Here is a 10,098-nt window from a genome sequence, read left to right as displayed (position 1 = left end):
ATTAAAGGCAATGTCAGTAGACACAGCGTGAACAAGGATCGAGGTAGTTGACAAAAGCGTGAAACATTAAATGCAATGCTGTACGGAACACGCAAAGCATTAAATGCTCCCAACGGTCATCTTCTCAAGTGCCTATAAATATGAAGTTCTGATGAGAAGCAAGGTTACGAATTCTGAACGAACCTATTCTGAATAACTTGCTGAAACGCTGTTTAACTCAAAGCTCAGAAACTTCATCTTCACCAAAGCTCACTACATTGCTGTTGTAATATATTAGTGAGATTAAGCTTAAACTTTAAGAGAAATATCACTGTTGTGATTAAAGCTTTTCAGAAGCATTGTAATACTCTTAGATTTGATTACATTAATTTGTAAGTAACTAGAGTGATCAAGTGTGATCAGGATACTCTAGGAAGTCTTAGCTTGTGTCTAAGCAGTTGTAACTAGAGTGATCACGTGGTGGTCAGGATACTCTAGAAAAGTATTAGCTTGTGTCTAAGCATTTGTTCCTAGAGTGATCAGGTTGTGATCAGGATACTCTAGAAGACTTAGTCGTGGGCTAAGTGGAAAACCATTGTAATCTGTTGAGATTAGTGGATTAAATCCTCAGGTGAGGTAAATCACTCCGTGGGGGTGGACTGGAGTAGTTTAGTTAACAACGAACCAGGATAAAAATAATTGTGCAATTTGTTTTTATCGTTCAAGTTTTTAGACTACACTTATTCAAACCCCCCCTTTCTAAGTGTTTTTCTATCCTTCAATTGGCATCAGAGCGCCGGTTCTAAGGTGCAAGCACTTAACCGTGTTTAGAAAAGATTCAGGAAGAGAAAAACGCTTCAGTATAAGATGGCTGGTGAAATTCCAACAAATCCACCTGCATCTACATCTGGCTCTACTGAGCAATATAATGGTAACAATGGTTATACTAGACCACCAGTATTTGATGGTGAAAACTTTGAATACTGGAAAGATAAACTGGAAAGTTACTTTCTTGGTCTAGATGGTGAACTATGGGATCTTCTGATGGATGGTTACAAACATCCAGTGAAAGCTAGTGGCGTAAGGCTTACCAGGCAAGAAATGGATGATGATCAGAAGAAGCTTTTCAAGAATCATCATAAATGTAGGACTGTTTTGCTGAATGCTATCTCTCATGCTGAGTATGAGAAGATATCTAACAGGGAAACTGCCTATGATATATATGAGTCATTGAAAATGACCCATGAGGGAAATGCTCAAATCAAGGAGACTATAGCTCTTGCTCTAATCCAGAAATATGAAGCCTTCAAGATGGAGGATGATGAAAACATTGAGAAGATGTTCTCAAGATTTCAAACGCTAACTGCTGGATTAAGAGTTCTGGATAAAGGCTACACCAAGGCTGATCATGTAAAGAAGATTATCAGAAGCTTACCCAGAAGATGGGGTCCAATGGTGACTGCATTCAAGATTGCCAAGAATCTGAATGAAGTTTCTTTGGAAGAGCTTATCAGTGCCTTGAGAAGCCATGAAATAGAGTTGGATGCAAACGAGCCTCAGAAGAAAGGTAAGTCTATTGCATTAAAATCTAATGTTAAAAAATGCACTAACGCTTTTCAGGCTAGAGAAGAAGATCCTGAAGAATCAGAATCTGAAGAAGAAGATGAACTGTCCATGATCTCCAGAAGGGTAAATCAACTCTGGAAGAGCAAGCAAAGGAAGTTCAGAGGCTTCAGCAGTTCAAAGAGATTTGAACGTGGAGAATCTTCTGGTGACAGAAGATCTGACAAGAAGAAGGCTGTCTGCTGTGAGTGCAATGAGCCTGGACATTACAAGAACGAGTGTCCAAAACTTCAGAAGGAGAATCCCAAAAAGAAGTTTCATAAAAAGAAAGGTCTTATGGCAACATGGGATGATTTTGAATCAGAATCAGAATCAGTCTCTGAAGGAGAACAAGCCAACTTCGCGCTGATGGCTACAGAAGATGATGGATCAGAATCTACATTAGAATCAGATTCTAAAGAGGTATTTTCTGAACTATCTAGAGAAGAGTTAGTTTCCAGTTTAAGAGAACTTTTGGAACTCAAGGCTCATCTTAGTATCAAATACAAAAAGCTGAAGAAGCAGTTTGAATTTGAAACTAAGAAGCTGGAAGTGGAAAACTCTGAACTGAAGGAAAAAGTTTTAAATCTATCCAAAGATAGTGGATCTAGAAGTATTGACAGAAGTCATCTTGCTTCTATGATATATGGTGTTTCTGGAAACAGAAGGTTTGGTTTTGGCTATGAGGGTGATACCTCACATAAATTTGAACCTGTTGATGATCTGAAGATCACATACAAGCCATTTTATGATCAGTTCAAATATGGCCATGCTCATGATATTAGGCTCACTTCACATGCACAGAAGTTTAACACTGTTCACACCAAGAAGCATGTGACACATCCTAAGAAATATCATGCTGACAAACCTAAAGAATATCATGTTGTTCCTCCTATTAAATATATTGCTAAACCCAAGTTCAATCAGAACTTGAGGAGAACTAACAAGAAAGGACCCAAGAAATTGTGGGTACCTAAGGAGAAGATAATTTCTGTTGCAGATATCCTTGGCGGCAAAGAGGACAAAAAGCAAAATGTCATGGTACCTGGACTCTGGGTGCTCGCGACACATGACGGGAAGAAGGTCTACATTCCAAGACCTGGTGCTTAAACCAGGTGGAGAAGTCAAGTTTGGAGGAGATCATAAGGGCAAAATAATTGGCTCTGGAACCATAAGTCTTGGTAACTCTCCTTCCATAACTAATGTACTTCTTGTAGAAGGATTAACGCATAACTTATTATCCATAAGTCAATTAAGTGACAATGGTTATGATATAATCTTTAATCAAAAGTCTTGCAAGGTTGTAAGTCAGAAGGATGGCTCAATCCTATTTACAGGCAAGAGAAAGAACAACATTTATAAGACAGATCTTCAGGATCTTAAGAATCAGAAGGTGACTTGTCTTATGTCTGTTTCTGAAGAGCAATGGGCCGGGCACAGAAGATTAGGACATGCTAGTTTGAGAAAGATTTCTCAGATTAACAAACTAAATCTTGTCAGAGGACTCCCTAATCTGAAATACAAATCAGATGCTCTTTGTGAAGCATGTCAGAAGGGCAAGTTCTCCAAACCTGCATTCAAGTCTAAGAATGTTGTCTCTTCCTCAAGGCCATTAGAACTTTTGCACATTGATCTGTTTGGCCCAGTCAAAACAGCATCTGTCAAAGGGAAGAAATATGGATTAGTCATCGTTGATGATTATAGCCGCTGGACATGGGTAAAGTTCTTAAAACACAAGGATGAGTCTCATTCAGTGTTCTTTGAATTCTGCACTCAGATCCAATCTGAGAAAGAGTGTAAAATCATAAAGGTTAGAAGTGATCATGGTGGCGAATTTGAGAACAGATTCTTTGAGGAGTTCTTCAAAGAAAATGGTATTGCCCATGATTTCTCTTGTCCTAGAACTCCACAACAAAATGGAGTTGTAGAGCGAAAGAATAGGACTCTACAAGAAATGGCCAGAACCATGATCAACGAAACCAATATGGCTAAGCACTTCTGGGCAGAAGCAATAAACACTGCGTGTTATATTCAGAATAGAATCTCTATAAGACCTATTCTAAATAAGACTCCTTATGAATTGTGGAAGAACAGAAAGCCCAACATTTCATATTTCCATCCTTTTGGATGTGTATGTTTTATTCTGAATACTAAAGATCATCTTGGTAAGTTTGATTCTAAAGCACAAAAGTGTTTCCTTCTTGGATATTCTGAACGCTCTAAAGGCTACAGAGTTTACAATACTGAAACATTGATTGTAGAAGAATCAATCAATATCAGGTTTGATGATAAGCTTGGTCTTGAAAAACCAAAGCAGTTTGAGAATTTTGCAGATTCTGATATTGATATATCAGAAGCAGTAGAACCAAGAAGCAAAGCTGCAGAAGCTGATAGTCTCAGAAGCAATGGATCAGAAGATCAAGTTGCTGCATCTTTAGAGAATCTCAGGATTTCTGAAGAGCCAACAGTCAGAAGATCACCTAGACTTGCTTCAGCTCATTCAGAAGATGTGATCCTTGGGAAGAAAGATGATCCCATCAGAACAAAGGCATTCCTTAAGAACAATGCAGAATGTCAATTAGGTCTTGTTTCTTTGATCGAGCCAACTTTTGTTGACCAAGCTCTAGAAGATCCTGACTGGATAATTGCCAGGCAAGAAGAACTAAAACAGTTTACAAGGAATGACGTATGGGACTTGGTTCCTAGACCAAAAGGATTTAACATCATCGGCACTAAGTGGGTGTTCAGAAACAAGCTAAGCGAGAAGGGAGAAGTGGTAAGAAACAAATCCAGACTGGTTGCTCAAGGTTATAGTCAGCAAGAAGGGATTGACTACACAGAAACCTTTGCACCAGTGGCCAGGTTAGAATCTATTCGTCTATTAATTTCTTTTGCCACTCAACACAACATCACTCTTTATCAGATGGATGTTAAGAGTGCCTTCTTAAATGGTTATATAGATGAAGAAGTTTATGTCCATCAACCTCCTGGTTTTGAAGACTCCAAGTCTCCAAATCATGTTTTTAAATTAAAGAAATCATTATACGGATTGAAGCAAGCTCCGAGAGCTTGGTATGAACGTTTAAGTTCCTTCCTTCTGGAAAATGGTTTCACTAGAGGAAAAGTGGACACTACTCTCTTTTGTAAAACCTTTAAAAAGGATATTTTAATATGTCAAATATATGTTGATGATATCATCTTTGGAACATCTAATGCTACACTTGGAAAGGAGTTTGCTGAGTCTATGCAGGCTGAATTTGAAATGAGCATGATGGGAGAACTCAAGTATTTCCTTGGAATTCAAATCAACCAAACTTCTGACGGAACTTATGTTCATCAAAGGAAGTATGTGAAAGAACTTCTGAAGAAGTTTAATCTTTCTGAAAGCAAAGAAGCCAAAACTCCTATGCATCCAACATGTGTCCTAGGTAAGGATGAGGTAAGTAAGAAGGTAGATCAGAAGTTGTACAGAGGTATGATTGGATCTCTTCTATACCTAACTGCTTCTAGACCTGACATTCTCTTCAGTGTTTGTTTGTGTGCTAGATTCCAATCAGATCCGAGAGAATCTCATTTAACTGCGGTTAAGAGAATTCTGAGGTATCTGAAAGGTACTACTAATGTTGGTTTAGTTTACAGAAGATCCAAAGATTACAACTTAGTAGGATTCTGTGATGCTGACTATGCTGGAGATAGAATAGAAAGGAAGAGCACTTCTGGAAGTTGTCAATTCCTTGGAAGTCATCTGATCTCATGGTACAGCAAGAAGCAAGCTACAATTGCTCTCTCAACAACAGAAGCAGAATATGTTGCTGCTGCTGGTTGTAGCACACAAATGCTCTGGATGAGAAGTCAGCTAGAAGATTATCAGATATATGAGAGTAACATTCCTATTTTCTGTGATAATACTTCTGCTATATGTTTATCTAAGAATCCTATTTTACATTCAAAAGCTAAACATATTGAGATTAAACATCATTTCATAAGGGACTATGTTCAGAAGGGTGTTATATCTTTAAACTTTGTGGATACAAACCATCAATGGGCTGATATCTTTACAAAACCCCTTGCTGAAGATAGGTTTAAGTTCATTCTGAAGAATATCAGTATGGATTTATGCCCAGAATGAGAAGATGAGAAGATCTTATGTATGAGTATCTTCTGAAATGAGATTGGATTAGTCTTTTATAAGAAGTTCTGATTGTAATCAATTAGAAGTAGTGATTCTGTTATTTCTAACGTTTCATTGTCTAAGTTGACTCAGAATCTCTTTAAAAGTAAAACAGCTGTAACTGGCTATCCAGATGGTAAACACGTGTTCACTATTTCTGGACAAGCGTGCGTGCAGTTGAGGGGACGCCTACTTAGGTAACTGTGCTAATCACTTCTTTTGTCATTATTATCTCTCCTTACGTCATGTAACATTAAATGCTATCCATCAGTTCCTTTTATTTTTTTTCTTTTAATACTCTTCAAACGTTTCTTTTCCCTCTTATATTTCTCTTTCTTGCATTCAGTTTCTTTTTCGCTCTCTCTCTCTCTCTGCATGTTGCATAAACCCTAGTTTATTCATCTTCAACCTAACATTCATCATGAATCCTTTTTCAAGTTCCTCCCAACAAGCATTCAACAGACAAGAGGTTTCTCCACTGAAAACTCGCTACATTCCTCCATCAGAAATGGAAGTTTTGTGTAAATCTTCTGTGGACTCTGATGACTTTGGTGCTTATGGTTTCAAACCAAAAACGAAGACGAAGGCTCAAGGGTGGTCGATCTATTTGAATAGAACAGTTGGAAGGGTTGTCTGGTTCCAGGTTGAGAAACAAATCTCGGGGATCGCTGACATTGATTTCAAGACGGATCTCTCAAGATTGCAAGAAGCCTCAAGTCAGATCTCTTCTGTGATGCTGTTATCAACATTTATCCAAAGGAAGAAGACTTTCTTGAGATATTGGATGAAGTTAAGGATCATGTTCTTGACTTCTATGTTAAGGGAAAGCTCCGTTTGAGACATTAGCTCTCTTTCTGTGAACTGTCTCTCACTTCCTCCTTGAATTCATGCATTCTCTTACAGTGGAGGTTCTAGTCTGGACAGGCATGCAGAGTTTCAAGCTTTTATGGCTAGACAAACTGAGAACACCGCAGGGATTCATGATATGTTAAGCTAAGATTATGTCTAAGCTAGGGTTGTAGTCCTTAAGTCCTTGTAGTTTTCTTTGTTTGATTGCATCTGCTTATTATGCATACATCTTTTGTAATTCTGTTTGCTTAATCAATGAAAAGTTTGATTCTGTCGTTTTCTACATCTGAATCTTTTATATTCTTTTTGATGTTATGAAAAAAAGGGGGAGAAAATATATGATAAATGATCTGATTAAATATTATATCAGTTACCGGGTAAAAAGGCCTCACATTACTAACAGAACTTGCAAAGTTCTATGCTTTAAGTTGTGTTGTTGCAGGAATTGAAGATTCTCTTTACAAGATCAACCTAAGAAGCAACAAGATGAATCAAGTTCTTGGATTCTTGAAGCAAGTTGAGTGCTATGAAGCTTCAGAATCATAAGCAAGAAGGAAGAATGTTCAGATATTCTAATGATAGAATATGCTCTGAAACATTTTGTCTATTTGTTCTGATACATATTATGTATTTTGAAACATATTCTATGTTCTGACTCATTCATGCTGAATTTTGTCGTTTAGTTTTGTTCTGTAACATTTCAGGATGTAGAGATGCTCTGATGATGCTCTGGTACATTCAACAATGTTCTGATACAATCTAGCATGAAGTGATGTAAGAAGAAATTCAAGCTCTGAAGCTGTCCCAATGGAAGCAAGAATCAGAAGCTGTGGATGTTCTGAAGATCTAAAGAAATTCAAGTTCTGAAGCTGTCCGATGGAAGCAGAAGTCAGAAGCTGGGAATGTTCTGAAGATCAAAGAAATTCAAGTTTTGAAGCTGTCCGATGGAAGCAAAAGTCAGAAGCTGTGAATGTTCTAAGGATCTAAAGAAATACAATGTTCTGAAGTTGTCCGACGGAAGCAGAAATCAGAAGCTGTGAATGTTCTGTGGATCTAAAGAAATTCAATGTTCTGAAGCTGTCCTATGGAAGCAGAAATCAGAAGTCATGAATGTTCTGTAGATCAAGCACTGTGAACGTCTCTACAGAAATACTCAGGGAAGTCTTTTATTATTATAATTCTTCTAGTATTAATTTCAGGGGGAGATTATTCATCTCAGGGGGAGATTATTAATCTCAGGGGGAGACATATTCACATGCTTATGCTATAGCTGTGTAAATTGTCTTTAGCCGTCTGCTCTTTCTGATCGCAAATTCATATCATTTATATATGTTTTTGTCATCATCAAAAAGGGGGAGATTGTTAGAACAAGATTTGTTCTGATCAATATTCTTAGTTTTGATGATAACAAGGATATGAATTTTGTGTGAGATAATGTGGTACTCTAATACATTGCAATTTCCTTTTTAGGAAATATATAAAGAGTATGCACAAATCAGCGCTCAGAAGCTTTGTCTCAGAAGGTTCAGCATGCAACATCAGAACATGGTCTGGCAAGACATCAGAAGATGGTCAAGGCAGAATCAGAACATGGGTCTATGGAAGCATCAGAAGAACTTGAGTTCAGAAGCAGAAGCACTGAAGTTCTCATGGTATCACGCTCAGAAGCACTTCAAGGTTAGAAGACAAGAAGATGCTATGCACCAAGCTGTTTGACTCTGATGATATTCAAACGTTGTATACACAAACATCAGATCAGAAGAAAGTACAGGTGGCAGGCTACGCTGACTGACAAAAGGAACGTTGAAAGCTATTAAAGGCAACGTCAGTAGACACAGCGTGAACAAGGCTCGAGGTAGTTGACAAAAGCGTGAAACATTAAATGCAATGCTGTACGGAACACGCAAAGCATTAAATGCTCCCAACAGTCATCTTCTCAAGTGCCTATAAATATGAAGTTCTGATGAGAAGCAAGGTTACGAATTCTGAATGAACCTATTCTGAATAACTTGCTGAAACGCTGTTTAACTCAAAGCTCAGAAACTTCATATTCACCAAAGCTCACTACATTGCTGTTCTAATATATTAGTGAGATTAAGCTTAAACTTTAAGAGAAATATCACTGTTGTGATTAAAGCTTTTCAGAAGCATTGTAATACTCTTAGATTTAATTACATTAATTTGTAAGTAACTAGAGTGATCAAGTGTGATCAGGATACTCTAGGAAGTCTTAGCTTGTGTCTAAGCAGTTGTAACTAGAGTGATCACGTGGTGGTCAGGATACTCTAGAAAAGTCTTAGCTTGTGTCTAAGCATTTGTTCCTAGAGTGATCAGGTTGTGATCAGGATACTCTAGAAGACTTAGTCGTGGGCTAAGTGGAAAACCATTGTAATCTGTTGAGATTAGTGGATTAAATTCTCAGGTGAGGTAAATCACTCCGTGGGGGTGGACTGGAGTAGTTTAGTTAACAACAAACCAGGATAAAAATAACTGTGCAATTTGTTTTTATCGTTCAAGTTTTTAGACTACACTTATTCAAACCCCCCCTTTCTAAGTGTTTTTCTATCCTTCAAACACCTACCTGAGGATTCTAAGGTTTATAAATGAATCGAGGTTTACAAACCTAAGAATTAATTATTTAATTGATTAAAAAAAGATATGTGCAAAACAAATAATTTTTAGATGTTAAAGAAACAATTTTTGATAAAACTATAAAAAATCGAGTTTTCGATTAGAAGGAGATAATTGTTAAAATACAACATTATTAGTAAATATAAAACTTAGGGAAAATATTTTAACAAAATAAAAAAATGAATAAATAAAAGGATTATATAACGTAAATAAATAAATAAAAAATTAAGAGATACTTAGCTCAGATCATATGTGGTTGGCCTGAGGGTCCATGGTGTGGATTCATTGTCTTGAGCGTTGGATCCTTATGGTGGAGATATCTGATGGCGACGAGATAAGGGCGCACAGTATGCAGATCTGAGCATCGTACTGGATCTGTGTGCTACATAATTCAAAAATATATAATACCCTGCGTGGATTCGAACCCAGGACATGGTAATTACCAATCAACCTGCAAGACCACATAAGCTAAAGCTGTGTATTGTTATTATGTTCACTCAAAGAAAATAAATTTGTAACGCAATAATGAATGGAAATAGTAAAAGGTTGTTCAAAGTGGGGTCCTTGGGCATGCGTTGTCCAATGAAAGCGAGAGAGAGAAAGTTGGCTCGTTGACTGACGAATAGCAATGGACGAAACTTCCACGCGTGAGGGGTCCACAATTCACCGCCCATGTCATCGTCTTCCTGCTTCTGACCTGCAGATTTTGTTGGGAGTTTTCCTGCGGATTTACCCGCGGAAAATCCCTTCGAAATTTTTGCAATTTTGAAAACACTTAAAAGCACAGTATCAATATATTAAAACGACCCATATCCATGTAAAAACATCCCCTGAGTTCAAATATGGGGTTAGTTTTCCCTGGATTT

This window comes from Vicia villosa, linkage group LG7 (assembly GCF_029867415.1).
Source record: "Vicia villosa cultivar HV-30 ecotype Madison, WI linkage group LG7, Vvil1.0, whole genome shotgun sequence".
NCBI classification, from domain to species: Eukaryota; Viridiplantae; Streptophyta; class Magnoliopsida; order Fabales; family Fabaceae; genus Vicia; species Vicia villosa.
Note: the sequence above shows the minus strand (reverse complement) of the source record.